The sequence below is a fragment of the Aegilops tauschii genome, chromosome 5, assembly GCF_002575655.3.
Source record: "Aegilops tauschii subsp. strangulata cultivar AL8/78 chromosome 5, Aet v6.0, whole genome shotgun sequence".
NCBI lineage: Eukaryota > Viridiplantae > Streptophyta > Magnoliopsida > Poales > Poaceae > Aegilops > Aegilops tauschii.
The window spans coordinates 242,118,584-242,139,149 of NC_053039.3; positions in this window are offsets into that span (position 1 = coordinate 242,118,584).

Sequence of the window (20,566 nt, forward strand, 5' to 3'; positions counted from 1 at the left end):
GAAGGATAGATTGATTGCAGCTTTCATCCAGGAGTTAAACCAGCACATTCGACGCCAGGAGAACCAGATGTGCGCAGGCATGACAGATTTGAAGAAGGCGATGACCAAGATCACGGAACTGGAAGAAGAACTCAAGTCTACACGCGATGGATATGAGGAGGAAATCGCAACACTATTGGAGAAGAATGACGGCCTGATAAAGAAGATCGGAGTATTCATGGGAGATCCCGCTCCAGGAGGGGAAGACGACGATTCCACTTGCCCGGAGAACTACATCATCATCGACGACACCGACTCAGACCCCGACGATAGCGATGATGACTTTGTTGATGAAGCTGGAGCAGATATCATGGAGTCTTCGACCAATCAATTTTTCTAGTCGACCACCATATCAGTAGTAGTATTCCACCATGTATATAGTAGTAGTCCGAGCACTTTTATAACGAGTTCTAGACCGATTGTATGCCCTTGCTTGATTGATTGAGTGATATGATTGGGTTTGTCTCATATGCATATGGGTAGTGTTTTCCCCCTAGACCTTATTCTACTCTGTTTTCTCATCTTTTCTAAACCCAGCAGATGCCTCCGAGACGCGACAATGGATTTGCTTTCCCACCTGAGCTCACTTAGTTGATCCAGCAGCAGAATGCATTGATGCAGATACTAGTCCAGAATCAGAATCAGGGGAACAACAACAACAACAACAACCCACCACCACCACCACCCGTTGATCACTTAGCCCGTTTTCTAAGGCTGAATTCACCGGTGTTCTCCAGTAGCACCGAGCCGATAGTTGCAGATGATTGGCTCCGCAAGATTGGAAGGGAGTTGACCACTGCAGGATGCACAGATGCAGAGAGACTGCCTTTTGCCGCACATCAGCTTGATGGACCCGCAGCATCATGGTGGGAGAATTTCACAGCCACTTACCCCATCGATACCCCATCGACACTGTTACATGGGACCAGTTCCAGCAGGCTTTTCACACTGCCCATGTATCAACAGGAGCTATGGCCATGAAGAAGCGCGAGTTCCGCAACTTACGCCAAGGAGGACGCACAGTTGGCCAGTATGTGGATGACTTTAGTAAGCTAGCCCGTTATGCCCCAGATGACGTCGCTACAGATGCAGCTAAGCAGGAGAAGTTTCTGGAAGGACTGAATGATGAGCTGAGCATGCAGTTGATGGTGGCAAATTCAATAACTACCAGGAGTTGGTAGATAGAGCTCTCATGATTGAAGGGAAGCAGCAGCAGATTGACAACCGCAAGAGGAAGTACGGACAAGGGAAGTATAATTCTGGAGCTCAGCAGAGACCCCGTTTCACCCCGAACTCAGGAGGACCCCTTCAGCATAACCATGGAGGTCACAACCACACTGGAGGAAGTTCCCACAACCATAGTGGCTCCAAGAACGGGAATGGTAATGGAGGAAGCAACGGCCAGAACTGTTCCAACCCAGCAACGCCCGCCAAGAAAGATCTAAGCCACGTTACTTGCTACAAGTGCCAGAAGACTGGACATTACGCCAATGAATTTCCTGAAGCTAAGATTGGAAATGGCAATGGAAGCTCTGGGAAGAAGCCCAACCCTTTCAACAGGGGACAAGTGAACCACGTTAACGTGGAGGAGGTTGAAGCCCAGCCTGATGCAGTAATAGGTAAGTTTTTGGTTAAGTCATTTACTGCAGTCGTTCTTTTTGATACTGGTGCATCGCATTCATACATATCAAGGGGATTTGTGGATAAGTATAAACTGCCCACCAAAGTTCTTAGTACACCTATGTTAGTGAGCTTGCCAGGAGCAGAGTATATGGCAAGCCAAGGATGTTTTTAGATGCCATTGACCATAGGTAGGCATGTTTTCCCCTCAGATCTGATAATTTTGGAGTCGCAAGGTTTGGATGTGATTCTAGGTATGGATTGGCTATCAATGTATGGAGGAAACATCGATTGCGCTAGTAAGTCGATTTTTCTCACCACCCCAGAAGGAAGAAGGATCAAGTATGTATCCCGGCATGTGCCGAATAGGACTCAAGTAAATTCCTTATCAGGAGTTGTACAGGAGGAAGTACCAGTGGTGAAGGATTTCCCGGATGTATTTCCAGAAGAGTTGCCAGGCATGCCACCGGATAGAGACATTGAGTTTTTGATTGAGCTTTTTCCAGGCACAGGGCCGATATCTAAGAGACCGTACAGAATGCCCGCAAAGGATTTGGAGGAAATTAAGAAGCAGATTAAGGAGTTACTGGATAAAGGTTATATTCGCCCAAGTTCGTCACCTTGGGGATCACCAGTGCTTCTAGTGGACAAGAAGGATGGAACATTGAGGATGGTTGTTGATTATCAAGGATTGAATGAGGTGACGATCAAGAACAAGTACCCACTGCCGATGATCAATGATTTGTTTGATCAGCTGCAAGGAGCTAAGGTGTTTTCCAAGATCGATCTGCGATCAGGGTACCACCAGCTGAAGATTCGAGAGCAGGATATACCTAAGACAACTTTTACCACGAGGTATGGGCTATATGAGTATACCGTTATGTCATTTGGTCTGACTAACGCACCTGGCTACTTTATGAACATGATGAACAAGGTGTTTATGGAATTTTTGGATAAGTTTGTTGTGGTGTTCATTGATGATATTCTGGTCTACTCGAAGAATGAAGAGGAGCATAAAGAGCATTTGCGTTTAGTACTTGGGAAGCTCAAAGAACATCAGCTATACGCCAAGTTCAGCAAGTGTGAGTTTTGGTTGAAGGAAGTTGGATTTCTTGGACATGTTATATCCGGAGAAGGAATAGCGGTAGACCCCACCAAAGTTGTCACTGTGACAAATTGGGAGGCACCCATGTTAGTTGGAGAGATCCGGAGTTTTCTTGGACTCGTAGGATACTACCGGAGGTTCATTGAGAATTTCTCGAAGATTGCAAAGCCTATGACGGAGTTGTTAAAGAAGGACACCAAGTTCAAATGCACTGAGGAATGTGAGGCTAGTTTTCAGGAGTTGAAGAAACGCTTGGTTACATCACCAGTGTTGATTCTGCCAGATCAACGCAAGGATTATGAAGTGCATTGTGACGCTTCTCGTCGAGGACTTGGAGCCGTACTTATGCAGGAAGGAAGAGTTGTTTCATATGCCTCACGACAGATTAAACCCCATGAGTTAAATTATGCTATGCATGATTTGGAGTTAGCGCCTGTAGTGCATGTGTTGAAGACTTGGAGACATTTTCTCATCGGAAACCATTGTGAGGTATACACGGATCACAAGAGTTTGAAGTATATCTTCACGCAGAAGGAGTTGAATCTCAGGCAGAGGAGATGGTTGGAACTCATTAAGGATTATGATATGAAGTTGCATTATCATCCCGGAAAGGCTAACGTAGTAGCCGATGCGTTGAGCCGCAAGAGTCATGTCAATACACTCATGGCTGGAGAGTTACCCAAGGAGTTAGGAGAGGATCTTCGCGAGCTATGTTTGGAGATAGTTCCGAGAGGCTATGTAGAGCATTGGAGATTCAGTCTACTTTGATGGATAAGATCAGAGAAGCTCAGAAGACGGACAAGGAGATTGCTGAGATAAAGGAAAGGATGAGCAAGGGAAAAGCCAAGGGATTTCGTGAGGATGAGCATGATACCTTATGGTTTGAGGACCGCGTATATGTGCCAAATGATTTGGAGATCAGGAAGTTGATTTTGCAGGAGGCCCAAGATTCGCCATATTCGATTCACCCAGGAAATACTAAAATGTACCTGGATTTGAAGGATAGTTTCTGGTGGACCGGAATGAAGAAGGATATTGCGGAGTATGTAGCAGTTTGTGATGTATGTCAGAGAGTGAAGGCAGAGCATCAGAAGCCAGCAGGATTGCTACAACCATTTCCGATACCCGAATGGAACTGGGACAAGCTAGGCATGGATTTTATCACGGGATTGCCCAGGACTCCTTCAGGCTATGACTCGATATGGGTTGTAGTCGATCGTTTAACGAAAGTAGCTCATTTCATCCCAGTGAAGACCACTTACACCAGTGCTAAGTTGGCAAAGATATACATGACCAGGATCGTATGTTTGCATGGAGTTCCGAGGACCATTGTATTAGATAGAGGAACCCAGTTTACCTCAAAGTTTTGGAATCAGTTGCATGAAACTTTGGGAACCAGGCTAGAGTTTAGTACAACTTTTTACCCGCAGACAGATGAACAGAGTGAGAGAGTCAATCAGATTTTGGAGGACATGTTGAGAGCTTGTGCGCTAGATTACGGATCTAGTTGGGATGACAACTTGCCCTACGCGGAGTTCTCTTACAACAACAACTATCAAGCCAGTTTGAAGATGGCCCCTTTTGAAGCATTGTACGGAAGGAGGTGCAGGACACCGTTCTTGTGGGATGAAGTTGGAGACCGTGAGTTGTTTGGACCAGATTTGATTAAGGAATCAGAAGAGAAGGTTAAGCTGATTCGCGATAGACTCAAGGTAGCCCAGTCCAGGCAGAAGAGTTATGCAGATTCTAAACGCAAGGAGACAGTTCACGAAGTCGGAGACAGAGTGTATCTTCGTGTATCACCACTTCGAGGAGTGAAGCACTTTGGAGTTAAGGGAAAGTTAGCACCACGTTTTGTGGGACCATACAAAGTTTTGGAACGTATGGGAGAAGTTGCTTACAAGTTGGAATTGCCCGAAGGATTGTCAGGAGTTCACGATGTGTTCCATGTTTCTCAGTTGAAGAAGTGCCACGCAGAGATGGCTGATATTCCTCTGAGAGATACAGTGCCACTGGAAGCGATTCAGTTGGACACCGATTTGACCTACGAGGAGAAGCCAGTCAAGATTCTCGAGTTTGCCAGCCGAGTTACATGCAGCAAAGTTATCAAGTTTTGCAAGGTTCAGTGGAGCCACCATACCGAAGATGAAGCCACCTGGGAACGAGAGGAAGACCTACGGAAGGATTACCATCACCTATTTTCTAGCCAACCCGAATCTCGAGGGCGAGGTTCATCTTAAGGGGGGTAGGTTTGTAACATCCCAAATTTTCAATTTGAAATGTTATACATTAGATCATCATTGCATATCATATTTTATTGCATTTTGGCTTGATCCTAGAAAATCTACGCAACTCAAGGACCCTCGCAGAGAGTTGGGGATTTCACCGTTTTCGTATTTGAAATTTTTATCAAATATCGAAACGAGGATCATTTGTTTTATTATTTTTCCCTCCGAAAATATTTCATATTAAATATATGAGAGGAGATAATATGACTTCTCCAAAATAAATTAAATATTGGAGGAAAAAATATTAAAATCAAATATTTGTATTTTATTCGGAGTTTTATCGCTATTTTATTTGCATAGGAAAAATATGCATTTTTCAAAATTGCATTATAGGCCCAAATAAATGTTCACCTTGTCCGGCATATTTTTAGAGGACAGGGAAAATTTATTTCGGGATTTTTGGAGTCCGTTTAGTATTTCTTTTCTTTCTTTTTCCGCACGTCAGAATATTTTTTTTCCAAGGGAAACCGACTCCGGGCCGTACCCGACCGGGACTCCGCCTGGGGGGCTTTATAAGCCGCCGAGGCCCCAGACCCGCAGCCCAAACCCTAGCCACCGCCACCCGCCGCCGCCGCCACCTTCCGCCGCCGCCTGCCGGATCTCGTCACCGTTGACCACCGTTTGACCGGTCGGTTTTCTTCGGTTAAACCCTTTTTTTTATTATTTTCCGGTTTAATTCGTTAGATCGGTTTTCCGTCGGTTTATTTTATTTAGCAAACGCCCGTTCGTTCGTTCGTTCATTTTAATGAATGATTTTCACCGTTTAGCCGCAGACAGCGAACGTTCGTTCGTTAGCCTGTTCGTCAGTTTTTCTTTTTCTCGGATTTTTCGCGATTATTTTCGATCGCGATTTTTGATTCGATTTTCGTTTTAGTTCTTTTTGCTCGTTTATCGGAATCAGGCGATTCAAGCGCCTAGATTTTCGTCTCGAAGCCCTCTTTCTGTTTAATCAACTCAAACAAGTTTTTGCTACTGTAAAATTTGACTTTAGTCCAGATTAGTATTCGAAGCTTATTTCTTTCACAGTTTGAGTTTCGTAGCTTCGTTTGATTTGATTCTTTTTGCAAACCGGAGTTCTTAAGTTGAACTTTCTGGTTAGATCTTCTTATTTGAGTTTTACCCGTGCATCTTTGCTTGATTGCTTATTGTATGCTTGTTTTGTTTGCGATAGAGTACCCGGAGTGCGAAGTGTGCTACTACGAGTCTCTAGGTTTCACGGATCATTAGCAAGGCAAGTAACACTTTGATCATACCTTTTTACTACCCAGTTTTGTTGCATTAGATCAATCCTCAAACAATTGCATGGTTAGGACATGATTAAATTGTGGGTTTGGGAAGTAGATGAGGTAGTACCTATTCACCTGTTATTATCAAACCTATGGGAGTTACTTCTACGTTGCTTATATTGCTATGCTATGCTTGTAGACGTGGATTGGGTGAGTGTATCCATGACAGATGTGAGTATTGTTAATTAATGGTTAACTTAAGGTGGCAACTTTAATTCACATCTGGGTGGATTGAGGCACCTGGGGAACCCAGTGTTGCCTGTATTTTTTGGAAATCCCGGGGTACCGTGTGATTCTCCTATGGACTGCCACCCAAGCTCAAAGGGATCAAAAGATTATTCATGCTAGAAACTTCCGTGTGCAGCCACATGCCATTATGGGCTCTGGCATAGTTGAGTAAGTTGTGGGAAACCTTTCCATGATGGGCTAGCAGATGTAGGGGATTGTAGGTGTACAGGCCTATCTATTGGTTAAGGGGACCTCTTCGAAAAGACTGTGTCTCGGTCATCCATTTATCAAACATTATGTAGTGCGAGAAATCCAACGGAGGAGATCGAGTTTTGTGGGGAAAAGTGCGCAAACCTCTGCAGAGTGTACAAATTAATCATGGTTAGCCGTGTCCCCGGTTATGGACATCTTGAGTATCTAGTTCTTGGATTATCATGTGGATCTCATCACTCTTAATATAATTTGATTGGGTTTAATGATGATGCTTAATTGGGATTGAGTTGGGTGAACCTTCTCAATGTTTAACAACCACCATGATAGTTAAATAAAATTTATTCCTCTGTTGTAGGAAAAAATTGGCTTCCCGCAAAACATATTAACCATACAGCCTCCACCAGCCATATATGCATGTAGTGATAGCATTATTCTGTTCAATACTCTCTTGTGTTACATTGCCAGCATATTCCATGTGCTGACCCGTTTCGGGCTGCAACGTATCATGTTGCAGACTTTTCAGACGACGAGTAAGGAGCCATAGGTCGTGGTCTTTCACTCAGCGATGCCGTTGGAGTTGATGGACTCACCTTAACTTCCAAGCCTTCCGTTGTTATCGTATTAGATGGCCTTAAGCCATATTTATTGTAATAAGTTCTCTTATGAGACATTCGATGTAATAAGTGTGTCATTGCTACTCTGTTATAAATCCTCAAGTACTGTGCGTGTCAGCATTACCGATCCAGGGATGACACTGATGCACAGAGATCAGACTGTTTGAGGTCTGGTCGCTAAAATATATAAAAAGGGACAATGCTACTATCCTTTTTTCCACACTTGTGCTTCAAAGTAGCACCATGATCTTCATGATAGAGAGTCTCTTGTTTTGTCACTTTCATATACTAGTGGGAATTTTTCATTATAGAACTTGGCTTGTATATTCCAACAATGGGCTTCCTCAAAGGACCTAGGTCTTCGTGAGCAAGCAAGTTGGATGCACACCCAATTAGTTTCTTTTGTTGAGCTTTCATGCATTTATAGCTCTAGTGCATCCGTTGCATGGCAATCCCTACTCCTTGCATTAACATCAATCGATGGGCATCTCCATAGCCCGTTGGTTAGCCGCGTTGATGTGAGATTTTCTCGTTTTTTGTCTTCTCCACATAACCCCCATCATTATATTCTATTCCACCCATAGTGCTATATCCATGGCTCACGCTTATGTATTGCGTGAAGGTTGAAAAAGTTTGAGATTACAAAAGTATGAAACAATCGCTTGGCTTGTCATCGGGGTTGTGCATGATGAGAGCATTCTTGTGTGACGAAAATGGAGCATGAATAAACTATATGATTTTATAGGGATGAACTTTCTTTGGCCATGTTATTTTGAGAAGACATAATTGCTTAGTTAGTATGCTTGAAGTATTATTGCTTTTATGTCAATATTAAACTTTTATCTTGAATCTTTCAGCTCTGAATATTCATACCACAATTAAGATGGTTACATTAAAAAATTATGCCAAGTAGCATTCCACATCAAATATTCTGTTTTCTATCATTTACCTACTCGAGGACGAGCAGGAATTAAGCTTGGGGATGCTTGATACGTCTCCAACTTATCTATAATTTTTGATTGCTTCACGCTATATTATATTCTGTTTTGGATGATTAATGGGCTTTGTTATACACTTTTATATTATTTTTGGGAATAACCTATTAACCGGAGGCCCAGCCCAAACTGCTGTTTTTTTTTCCTATTTCAGAGTTTCGCACAAAAAGAATATCAAACGGAGTCCAAACGGAATGAAACCTTCGGGAACGTGATTTTCGGAACAAACGTGATCCAGAGGACTTGGACCCTACATCAAGAAAGCAACCAGGAGGGCACAAGGTAGGGGGGCGCGCCTACCCCCCCTCGGCGCGCCCTCCACCCTCGTGGGGCCCACATTGCTCCACCGACATACTTCTTCCTGCTATATATACCTATGTACCCCCAAACCAACAGAGGCATCCACGAAAACCTAATTCCACCGCTGCAACCTTCTGTACCCGTGAGATCCCATCTTGGGGCCTTTTCCGGCGTCCTGCCGGAGGGGGCATTGATCACGGAGGGCTTCTACATCAACACCATAGCCTCTCCGATGATGTGTGAGTAGTTTACCTCAGACCTTCGGGTCATAGTTATTAGCTAGATGGCTTCTTCTCTCTCTTTGGATCTCAATACAAAGTTCTGCACGATTCTCGTGGAGATCTATTCGATGTAATCTTCTTTTGCGGTGTGTTTGTTGAGACCGATGAATTGTGGGTTTATGATCAAGTTTATCTATGAACAATATTTGAATCTTCTTTGAATTCTTTTATGTATGATTGGTTATCTTTGCAAGTCTCTTCGAATTATCAGTTTGGTTTGGCCTACTAGATTGATCTTTCTTGCAATGGGAGAAGTGCTTAGCTTTGGGTTCAATCTTGCGGTGTCCTTTCCCAGTGACAGTAGGGGCAGCAAGACACGTATTGTATTGTTGCCATCGCGGATAAAAATATGGGGTTTATATCATATTGCATGAGTTTATCCCTCTACATCATGTCATCTTACTTAAAGCATTACTCTGTTCTTTTGAACTTAATACTCTAGATGCATGCTGGATAGCGGTCGATGTGTGGAGTAATAGTACTAGATGCAGGCAGGAGTCGGTCTACTTGTCCCGGACGTGATGCCTATATACATGATCATACCTAGATATTCTCATAACTATGCTCAATTCTATCAATTGCTCAAGAGTAATTTGTTCACCCACCGTAATACTTATGCTCTCGAGAGAAGCCACTAGTGAAACCTATGGCCCCCGGGTCTATTTTCCATCATATTAATCTTCCAACACTTAGCTATTTTTATTGCCTTTTATTTTACTTTGCATCTTTATTATAAAAATGGCAAAAATATTATCTTATCATATCTATCAGATCTCACTTTCGTAAGTGACCGTGAAGGGATTGACAACCCCTTTATTGCGTTGATTGCGAGGTTTTTATTTGTTTGTGTAGGTGCGAGGGACTTGAGCGTGGCCTCCTCCTGGATTGATACCTTGGTTCTCAAAAACTGAGGGAAATACTTACGCTACTTTACTACATCACCCTTTCCTCTTCAAGGGAAAACCAACGCAGTGCTAAAGAGGTAGCATGATGCAGCAAAGTAGCGTAAGTATTTCCCTCAGTTTTTGAGAACCAAGGTATCAATTCAGTAGGAGACTACATGCAAATCGCCTAGTACATGCACAAACAATCAAGAACCTTGCAACCAACGCGATAAAGGGGTTGTCAATTCCTTCACAGCCACTTCTAGCGTAAGTATTCCACTCCAAGTCTCCTAGATTGCGTTTATTCCAAAAAAGATCCTCGCGAAGGTTTCGTTCCGTTTGGATTCCGTTTGATATTCCTTTTCTACGAAACACTGAAATAGGCAAAAAACAGGAATTTGCACTGGGCCTTCGGTTAATAGGTTTGTCCCAAAAATAATATAAAAGAGTATATTAAAGCCCATTAAACATCCAAAATGGATAATATAATAGCATGGAACAATCAAAAATTATAGATACGTTGCAGACGTATCAACATCCAAGAGGGATATAATAAAAACTTTCATATAAAGTGCATTGAATACTATGTGAGGTTTGATTCCTTATGATTGTTTTGAGATATGAAGATGGTGATATTAGAGTCATGCTAGAGAGTAGGTGTGAATTTGAGAGATACTTGTGTTAAAGTTTGTGATTCCCGTAGCATGCACGTATGGTGAACCGTTACGTGATGAAGTCGGAGCATGGTTTTTTTTATTGTCTTCCTTATGAGTGGCGGTCGGGGACGAGCGATGGTCTTTTCCTACCGATCTATCCCCCTAGGAGCATGCGTGTAGTACTTCGTTTTGATAACTAATAGATTTTTGCAATAAGTATGTGAGTTCTTTATGACTAATGTTGATTCCATGGACTATACGCAATGTCACCCTTCCACCATTGCTAGCCTCTCTTGTACCGCGCAACTTTCGCCGGTACCATAACACCCACCATTACCTTCCTCAAAACAGCCACCATACTTACCTGTTATGGCATTTCCATAGCCATTCCGAGATATATTGCCATGCAACTTTCCACCGTTCCGTTTATTATGACACGCTTCAACATTGTCATATTGCTTTGCATGATCATGTAGTTGACATCGTATTTGTGGCAAAGCCACATTTCATAATTCTTTCATACATGTCAGTCTTGAGCATTGCGCATCCCGGTACGTCGCCGGAGGCATTCATATTGAGTCATATTTTGCACTAAGTATTGAGTTGTAAGTAAATAAAAGTGTGATGATCATCATTATTAGAGCATTGTCCCAGTGAGGAAAGGATGATGGAGACTATGACTCCCCCACAAGTCGGGTTGAGACTCCGGACGAAAAATAATAATAAAAAAAGAGGCCAAAAAAATAGAGGGCCCCCCAAAAAAAGAGAAAACAAAAAAAAGAGAAAAAGAGAGAAGGGGCAATGCTACTATCCTTTTTCCACACTTGTGCTTCAAAGTAGCACCATGATCTTCATGATAGAGAGTCTCCTATTTTGTCACTTTCATATACTAGTGGGAATTTTTCATTATAGAACTTGGCTTGTATATTCCAATGATGGGCTTCCTCAAATGCCCTAGGTCTTCATGAGCAAGCAAGTTGGATGCACACCCACTGCTACCTCTTGAGCACTGTGTTGGTTTTCCCTTGAAGAGGAAAGGGTGATGCAGCAAACTAGCGTAAGTATTTCCCTCAGTTTTTCAGAACCAAGGTATCAATCCAGTAGGAGGCTACGTGAAAGTCCCTCGCACCTACACAAACAGATAAATCCTCGCAACCAACGCGATAAGGGGTTGTCAATCCCTACACGGTCACTTACGAGAGTGAGATCTCATAGATATGATAAGATAATATTTTTGGTATTTTTATGATAAAGATGCAAAGTAAAATAAACAAAATAAAAGGCAACGGAAATAGCTAAGTGTTGGAAGATTAATATGATGGAAGATAGACTGAGGGGCCATAGGTTTCACTAGTGGCTTCTCTCAAGAGCATAAGTATTTTACGGTGGGTGAACAAATTACTGTTGAGCAATTGACATAATTGAGCATAGTTATGAGAATATCTAGGTATGATCATGTATATAGGCATCACGTCCGAGATAAGTAGACCGACTCCTGCCTGCATCTACTACTATCACTCCACACATCGACCGCTATCCAGCATGCATCTAGAGTATTAAGTTCATAAGAACAGAGTAACGCTTTAAGCAAGATGACATGATGTAGAGGGATAAATTCATGCAATATGATAAAAAAACATCTTGTTATCCTCGATGGCAACGATACAATACGTGCCTTGCTGCCCCTACTGTCACTGGGAAAGGACACCGCAAGATTGAAACCAAAGCTAAGCACTTCTCCCATTGCAAGAAAGATCAATCTAGTAGGCCAAACCAAACTGATAATTCGAAGAGACTTGCAAAGATAACCAATCATACATAAAAGAATTCATAAGATTCAAATATTGTTCATAGATAAACTTGATCATAAGCCCACAATTCATCGGTCTCAACAAACACACCGCAAAAGAAGATTACATCGAATAGATCTCCACGAGAAAGGGGAGAACATTGTATTGAGATCCAAAAAGAGAGAAGAAGCCATCTAGCTAATAACTATGGACCCGAAGGTCTGAGGTAAACTACTCACACTTCATCGAAGAGGCTATGGTGTTGATGTAGAAGCCCTCCGTGATGGATGCCCCCTCTGGCGGAGCTCCGAAACAGGCTCCGTGATGGATGTCTCCGTCTCTGATCGTTTGGGGGTACGTAGGTATATATAGGAGGAAGGAGTGCGTCGGTGGAGCAACGTGGGGCCCACGAGGGTGGAGGGCGCGCCCACGGGGGTAGGCGCGCCCCCTACTTGTGGGGGAATCATAGTCTCCATCATCCTTTCCTCACTCGGGACAATGCTCTAATAATGATGATCATCACACTTTTATTTACTTACAACTCATGAATTACAACTCAATGCTTAGAAATAAATCTGACTCTATATGAATGCCTCCGGCGGTGTACCGGGATATGCAATGAATCAAGAGCGACATGTATGAAAGAATTATGAACGGTGGCTTTGCCACAAATACAATGTCAACTACATGATCATGCAAAGCAATATGACAATGATGGAGTATGTCATGATAAATGAAACGGTGGAAAGTTGCATGGCAATATATCTCGAAATGGCTATGGAAATGCCATGATAGGTAGGTATGGTGGCTGTTTTGAGGAATATATAAGGAGGTTTATGTGTGATAGAGCGTATCATATCACGGGGTTTGGATGCACCGGCGAAGTTTGCACCAACTCTCAAGGTGAGAAAGGGCAATGCGCGGTACCGAAGAGGCTAGAAAATTGCGGAAAGGCAAGTGTGCGTATAATCCATGGACTCACATTAGTCATAAAGAACTCATATACTTATTGCAAAAATTTATTAGCCCTCGAAGCAAAGTACTACTACGCATGCTCCTAGGGGAAGGGTTGGTAGGAGTTAACCATCGCGCGATCCCGACCGCCACACAAAGGAAGACAATCAACAAATACTTCATGCTCCGACTTCATTACATAACGGTTCACCATACGTGCATGCTACGGGAACCACAAACTCCAACACATGTATTTTTCAATTCGACAATTACTCAACTAGCACAACTATGATATTACCACCTTTATATCTCAAAACAATTATCAAGCATCAAATTTCTCATGATATTAATTAAAGAAAATTGCCATGCTATTTTAAGGCTCTCAAAATAATATAAGTGAAGCATGAGAGATCAATAGTTTCTATAAAACAAATCCACCACCGTGCTCTAAAAGATGTAAGTGAAGTACTAGAGCAAAAACTATATAACTCAAAAGATATAAGTGAAGCACATCGAGTATTCTAATAATTTCTGAATCATGTGTGTCTCTCTCAAAAGGTGTGTACAGAAAGGATGATTGTGGTAAACTAACAAACAAAGACTCAAATCATACAAGACGCTCCAAGCACACATATCATGTGGTGAATAAAAATATAGCTCCAAGTAAAGTTACCGATGGAAGTAGACGAAAGAGGGGATGCCTTCCGGGGCATCCCCAAGCTTTGGCTTTATGGTGTCCTTAGATTATATTGGGGGTGCCATGGGCATCCCCAAGCTTAGGCTCTTTCCACTCCTTGTTCCATAATCCATCAAATCTTTCACCCAAAACTTGAAAACTTCACAACACAAAACTTAACAGAAAATCTCGTGAGCTCCGTTAACGAAAGAAAACAAAAGACCACTTTAAGGTACTGTAATGAACTCATTCTTTATACATATTGGTGTTAAACCTACTGTATTCCAACTTCTCTATAGTTTATAAACTCTTTTACTAGCCATAGATTCATCAAAATAAGCAAACAACACACGAAAAACAGAATCTGTCAAAAACAGAACAGTCTAGTAATCTGTAACTAACGCAAACTTCTGGAACTCCAAAAAATCAGCCAAAATAGGAAGACCTAGGAAATTTGTTTATTGATCAGCCGCAATTGGAATTAATATTTTATCACGTCCTGGTGATTTTTAACAATTATTTTCGTGAACAGAAAGTTTCTGGAATTTTCTGCAAGATCAAATAACCATCATCCAAGAAGATCCTATAGGTTTAACTTGGCACAAACACTAATTAAAACATAAAAACACATCTAACCAGAGGCTAGAACAAAAATGTATTCCTAAACAGAAGCAAAAAGCAAAAAAAAACTAAAAATAAAATTGGGTTGCCTCCCAACAAGCGCTATGGTTTAACGCCCCTAGATAGGCATAAAAGCAAGGATAGATATAGGTATTGCCATATTTGGTAGGCAATCCATAAGTGCCTCTCATGATAGATTCATATGGTAATTTTATTTTCTTTCTAGGGAAGTGTTTCATGCCTTTCTTTAATGGAAATTGGAATCTAATATTCCCTTCCTTCATATCAATAATTCACCAATCGTTCTAAGGAAAGGTCTACCAAGAATAATAGGACATGAATGATTGCAATCTATATCAAGAACAATAAAGTCTACGGGCACATAGTTCCTATTTGCAACAATAAGAACATCATTAGTTCTTCCCATAGGTTTCTTAATGGTGGAATCCGCAAGGTGCAAATTTAAAGAGCAATCATCAAAATCACGGAAACCTAACAAATCGCACAAAGTTTTGGGAATAGTGGAAACACTAGCACCCAAATCACACAAAGCATAGCATTCATGATATTTAATCTTAATTTTAATAGTAGGTTTCCACTCATCATAAAGTTTTCTAGGGATAGAGACTTCCAACTCAAGCTTTTCTTCATAAGATTGCATCAAAGCATCAACGATATGTTTGGTAAAAGCTTTATTTTGACTATAAGCATGAGGAGAATTTAGCACGGATTGCAACAAGGAAATACAATCTATCAAAGAGCAGTTATCATAATTAAATTCCTTGAAATCCAAAATAGTGGGTTCATTAACATCTAATGTTTTGATATCTTCAATCCCACTTTTATCGATTTTAGCATCAAGATCTAAAAACTCCGAATTTTTGGAACGCCTTCTAGGTAAAGGTGGATCATATTCAGTCCCATCATTATCAAGATTCATATTGCAAAACAAAGATTTAATAGGGGACACATCAATAACTTTTAGATCTTCATCTTTATTTTCATAGAAATTTGAAGAACACGCTATCATAAAGCAATCTTTCTTAGCATGCATCCTACCGGTTCTTTCTTTGCACTCATCAATGGAAATTCTAATGGCTTTGAGAGACTCATTGATATCATGCTTAGGAGGAATAGATCTAAGTTTCAAAGAATCAACATCAAGAGAAATTCTATCAACGTTCCTAGCCAATTCATCAACTTTAAGCAATTTTTCTTCAAGCAAAGCATTGAAATTATTTTACGAATTCATAAATTCTTTAACACTAGTCTCAAATTCAGAGGGCATCTTATTAAAATTTCCATAAGAATTGTTGTAGGAATTACCATAATTATTAGAGGAATTGCTAGGATAAGGCCTAGGATTAAAGTTTCCTCTATACGCGTTGTTACCAAAATTATTCCTACCAACAAAATTCACATCCATAGATTCATTATTATTCTCAATCAAAGTAGACAAAGGCATATCATTAGGATCAGAAGAAACACTCTTACTAGCAAATAATTTCATAAGTTCATCCATCTTTCCACTCAAAACATTAATTTCTTCTATCGCATGCACTTTTTTATTAGTGGATCTTTCAGTGTGCCATTGAGAATAATTAACCATAATATTATCTAGGAGTTTAGTAGCTTCTCCTAAAGTGATTTCCATAAAAGTGCCTCCCGCGGCCGAATCTAAAAGATTTCTAGAAGCAAAATTCAATCCGGCATAAAAAATTTGTATAATCATCCACAAATTCAAACCATGAGTAGGGCAATTACGTATCATTAATTTCATTCTCTCCCAAGCTTGTGCAACATGTTCATGATCAAGTTGCTTAAAATTCATAATATCGTTTCTAAGAGAGATAATCTTAGCGGGAGGAAAATACTTAGAGATAAAAGCATCTTTGCACTTATTCCAAGAATCAATACTATTTTTAGGCAAAGACGAAAACCAAGCTTTAGCACGATCTCTAAGCAAAAAAGGAAATAGCTTCAATTTAACAATATCATTGTCAACATCTTTCTTCTTTTGCATATCACACAAATCAACGAAGCTATTTAGATGAGTAGCGGCATCTTCACTAGGAAGGCCGGAGAATTGATCTTTCATGACAAGATTCAACAAAGCAGCATTGATTTCACAAGATTCAGTATCGGTAAGAGGAGCAATCGGAGTGCTAAGGAGATCATTATTGTTAGTATTGGTAAAGTCACATAATTTGGTATTATCTTGAGCCATCGTGACAAGCAAGCAATCCAACACACAAGCAAACAAGGAGCAAGCGAAAAAGAGGCGAACGAAAAAAGAGAGGGCAAATAAAATGGCAAGGGTGAAGTGGGGGAGAGGAAAACGAGAGGCAAATGGCAAATAATGTAATGCGGGAGATAAGGGTTTGTGATGGGTACTTGGTATGTTGACTTTTGCGTAGACCTCCCCGGCAACGGCGCCAGAAATCCTTCTTGCTACCTCTTGAGCACTGCGTTGGTTTTCCCTTGAAGAGGAAAGGGTGATGCAGCAAAGTAGCGTAAGTATTTCCTTCAGTTTTTGAGAACCAACGTATCAATCCAGTAGGAGGCTACGCGCGAGTCCCTCGCCCCTACACAAACAAATAAAAGCCTCGCAACCAACGCGATAAGGGGTTGTCAATCCCTACACGGTCACTTACGAGAGTGAGATCTGATAGATATGATAAGATAATATTTTTGGTATTTTTATGATAAAGATGCAAAGTAAAATAAACAAAATAAAAGGCAACGGAAATAGCTAAGTGTTGGAAGATTAATATGATGGAAGATAGATCCGGGGGCCATAGGTTTCACTAGTGGCTTCTCTCAAGAGCATAAGTATTTTACGGCGGGTGAACAAATTACTGTTGAGCAATTGACAGAATTGAGCATAGTTATGAGAATATCTAGGTATGATCATGTATATAGGCATCACGCCCGAGACAAGTAGACCGACTCCTTCCTGCATCTACTACTATTACTCCACATATCGACCGCTATCCAGCATGCATCTAGAGTATTAAGTTCATAAGAACAGAGTAACGCTTTAAGCAAGATGACATGATGTAGAGGGATAAATTCATGCAATATGATAAAAACCCCATCTTGTTATCCTCGATGGCAACAATACAATACGTGCCTTGCTTCCCCTACTGTCACTGGGAAAGGACACCGCAAGATTGAACCCAAAGCTAAGCACTTCTCCCATTGCAAGAAAGATCAATCTAGTAGGCCAAACCAAACTGGTAATTCGAAGAGACTTGCAAAGATAGCCAATCATACATAAAAGAATTCAGAAGATTCAAATATTGTTCATAGATAAACTTGATCATAAACCCACAATTCATCGGTCTCAACAAACACACCGCAAAAGAAGATTACATCGAATAGATCTCCACGAGAGAGGGGGAGAACATTGTATTGAGATCCAAAAAGACAGAAGAAGCCATCTAGCTAATAACTATGGACCCGAAGGTCTAAGGTAAACTACTCACACTTCATCGGAGAGGCTATGGTGTTGATGTAGAAGCCCTCCATGATTGATGCCCCTTCCGGCGGAGCTCCGGAGCAGGCCGGTTGCAGCGGTGGAATTAGGTTTTTGGCTCCGTCTCTGATCGTTTGGGGATACGTAGGTATATATAGGAGGAAGGAGTACGTCGGTGGAGCAACATGGGGCCCACGAGGGTGGAAGGCGCGCCCCCTTCCTCGTGGCTTCCTGGAAGCTTCCTTGACGTAGGGTCCACGTCTCCTAGATCATGTTCGTTCCGAAAATCACGTTCCCGAAGCTTTCATTCCGTTTGGACTCCGTTCAATATTCTTTTTCTATGAAACTCTGAAATAGGCAAAAAACAGCAATTCTGGGTTGGGCCTCCGGTTAATAGGTTAGTCCCAAAAATAATATAAAAGTGAATAATAAAGCCCAATAATGTCCAAAACAGAAGATAATATAGCATGGAGCAATAAAAAATTATAGATAGTTTGGAGACGTATCACCCACTTAGTTTCTTTTTGAGCTTTCATATACTTATAGCTCTAGTGCATCCGTTGCATGGCAATCCCTACTCACTCACATTCATATCTATTGATGGGCATCTCCATAGCCCGTTGATGCGCCTAGTTGATTTGAGACTATCTCCTCCTTTTTGTCTTCTCCACAACCACCTTATTATATTCCACCTATAGTGCTATGTCCATGGCTCACGCTCATGTATTGCGTGAATATTGAAAAAGTTTGAGAACATCAACAGTATGAAACAATTGCTTGGCTTGTCATCGGGGTTGTGCATGATTTGAATATTTTGTGTGATGAAGATGGAGCATAGCCACACTATATGATTTTGTAGGGATAAGCTTTCCTTGGCCATGTTATTTTGAGAAGACATAATTGCCTTCTTAGTATGCTTGAAGTATTATTATTTTTATGTCAATATTAAGCTTTTGTTTTGAATATTATGGATCTGAATATTCTTGCCACAATAGAGAAGATTACATTGATCAATATGTTAGGTAGCATTCCACATCAAAAATTCTGTTTTTATCATTTACCTACTCGAGGACGAGCAGGAATTAAGCTTGGGGATGTTGATACGTCTCCAACGTATCTATAATTTTTGATGTATTCATGCCATGTTTATAATATTTTTACATGATTTGGTTTGAACTAACCCAGACTGACGCTGTTTTCAGCAGGACTACCGTGGTGTTGTCTTTGTGCAGAAATAAAAGTTCTCGGAATGCGCTGAAAATCAACGGAGATTTTTTCTGGAAAATATAAAAAATACTGGAACGAAGAGTTACCGGAGGGGAGTCCCGTGGGCCCCACGAGGGTGGAGGGCGCGCCCCTATACCTCGTGGACTCTCTGTGGGGCCCCCTGACTGGTTCTCGACGCCAACCTCTCCTATAAATCCCCAAACCTCCAGAAAATAACCTAGATCGGGAGTTCCGCCGCCGCAAGCCTCTATAGCCACCAAAAACCAATCGGGACCCTGTTCTGGCACCCTGCCGGAGGGGGGATCGATCACCGGTGGCCATCTTCATCATCCAGGCGCTCTCCATGACGAGGAGGGAGTAGTTCACCCTCGGGGCTGAGGGTATGTACCAGTAGCTATGTATTTGATCTCTCTCTCTATCGTGTTCTTGATTTGGCACGATCTTAATGTATCGCGAGCTTTGCTACTATAGTTGGATCTTATGATGTTTCTCCCCCTCTACCCTCTTGTAATGGATTGAGTTTTCCCATTGAAGTTATCTTATCGAATTGAGTCTTTAAGCATTTGAGAACACTTGATGTATGTCTTGCATGTGCTTATCTGTGGTGACAATGGGATATTGTAGCGACCAGACCTCAAATGGTCTGTGCTGCTGTGCACCAGTGTCATCCCTGGATCAGTAATGCTGACACGCACAGTACAAGTGGAGGATTTATAACAGAGTGGCAATCACACACTTATTACATCGAATATCTCCGAAGAGATTAAGTATGATAAACATGGCTTAAGGCCATCTAAAACGATAACAGCGGAAGACTTGGAAGATAAGTGAGTCCATCAACTCCAGCGGCATCACTGAGTATAAGACCACGACCTAAGGCACCTTACTCGTCGTCTGAAAAGTCTGCAACATGAAACGTTGCAGCCCGAAAACGGGTCAGCACATAGAATATGCTGGCAATGTAACACATAGAGAATAATGAACAATAACAATGCTATACTACATGCATATATGGCTGGTGGAAAGCTCTATGGTTACAGTTTTATGAAAAGCCAATTTTATCCTACTTCAAAGGAATAAATTTTATTTAACTATCATGGTGGTTGTGAAACATTGAGATGGTTGACAGCATCTCAATCCCAATTAAAAAGTATCAATAACCCAACAAAATTAATTAGAAGTAACATAGTGATGAGATTCACATGATAATCCAAGTACTAGATACTCAAGTTGTCCATAACCGGGGACACGGCTAACCATGATTAGTTTGTACACTCTGCAGAGGTTTGTGCACTTTTCCCCACAAGACTT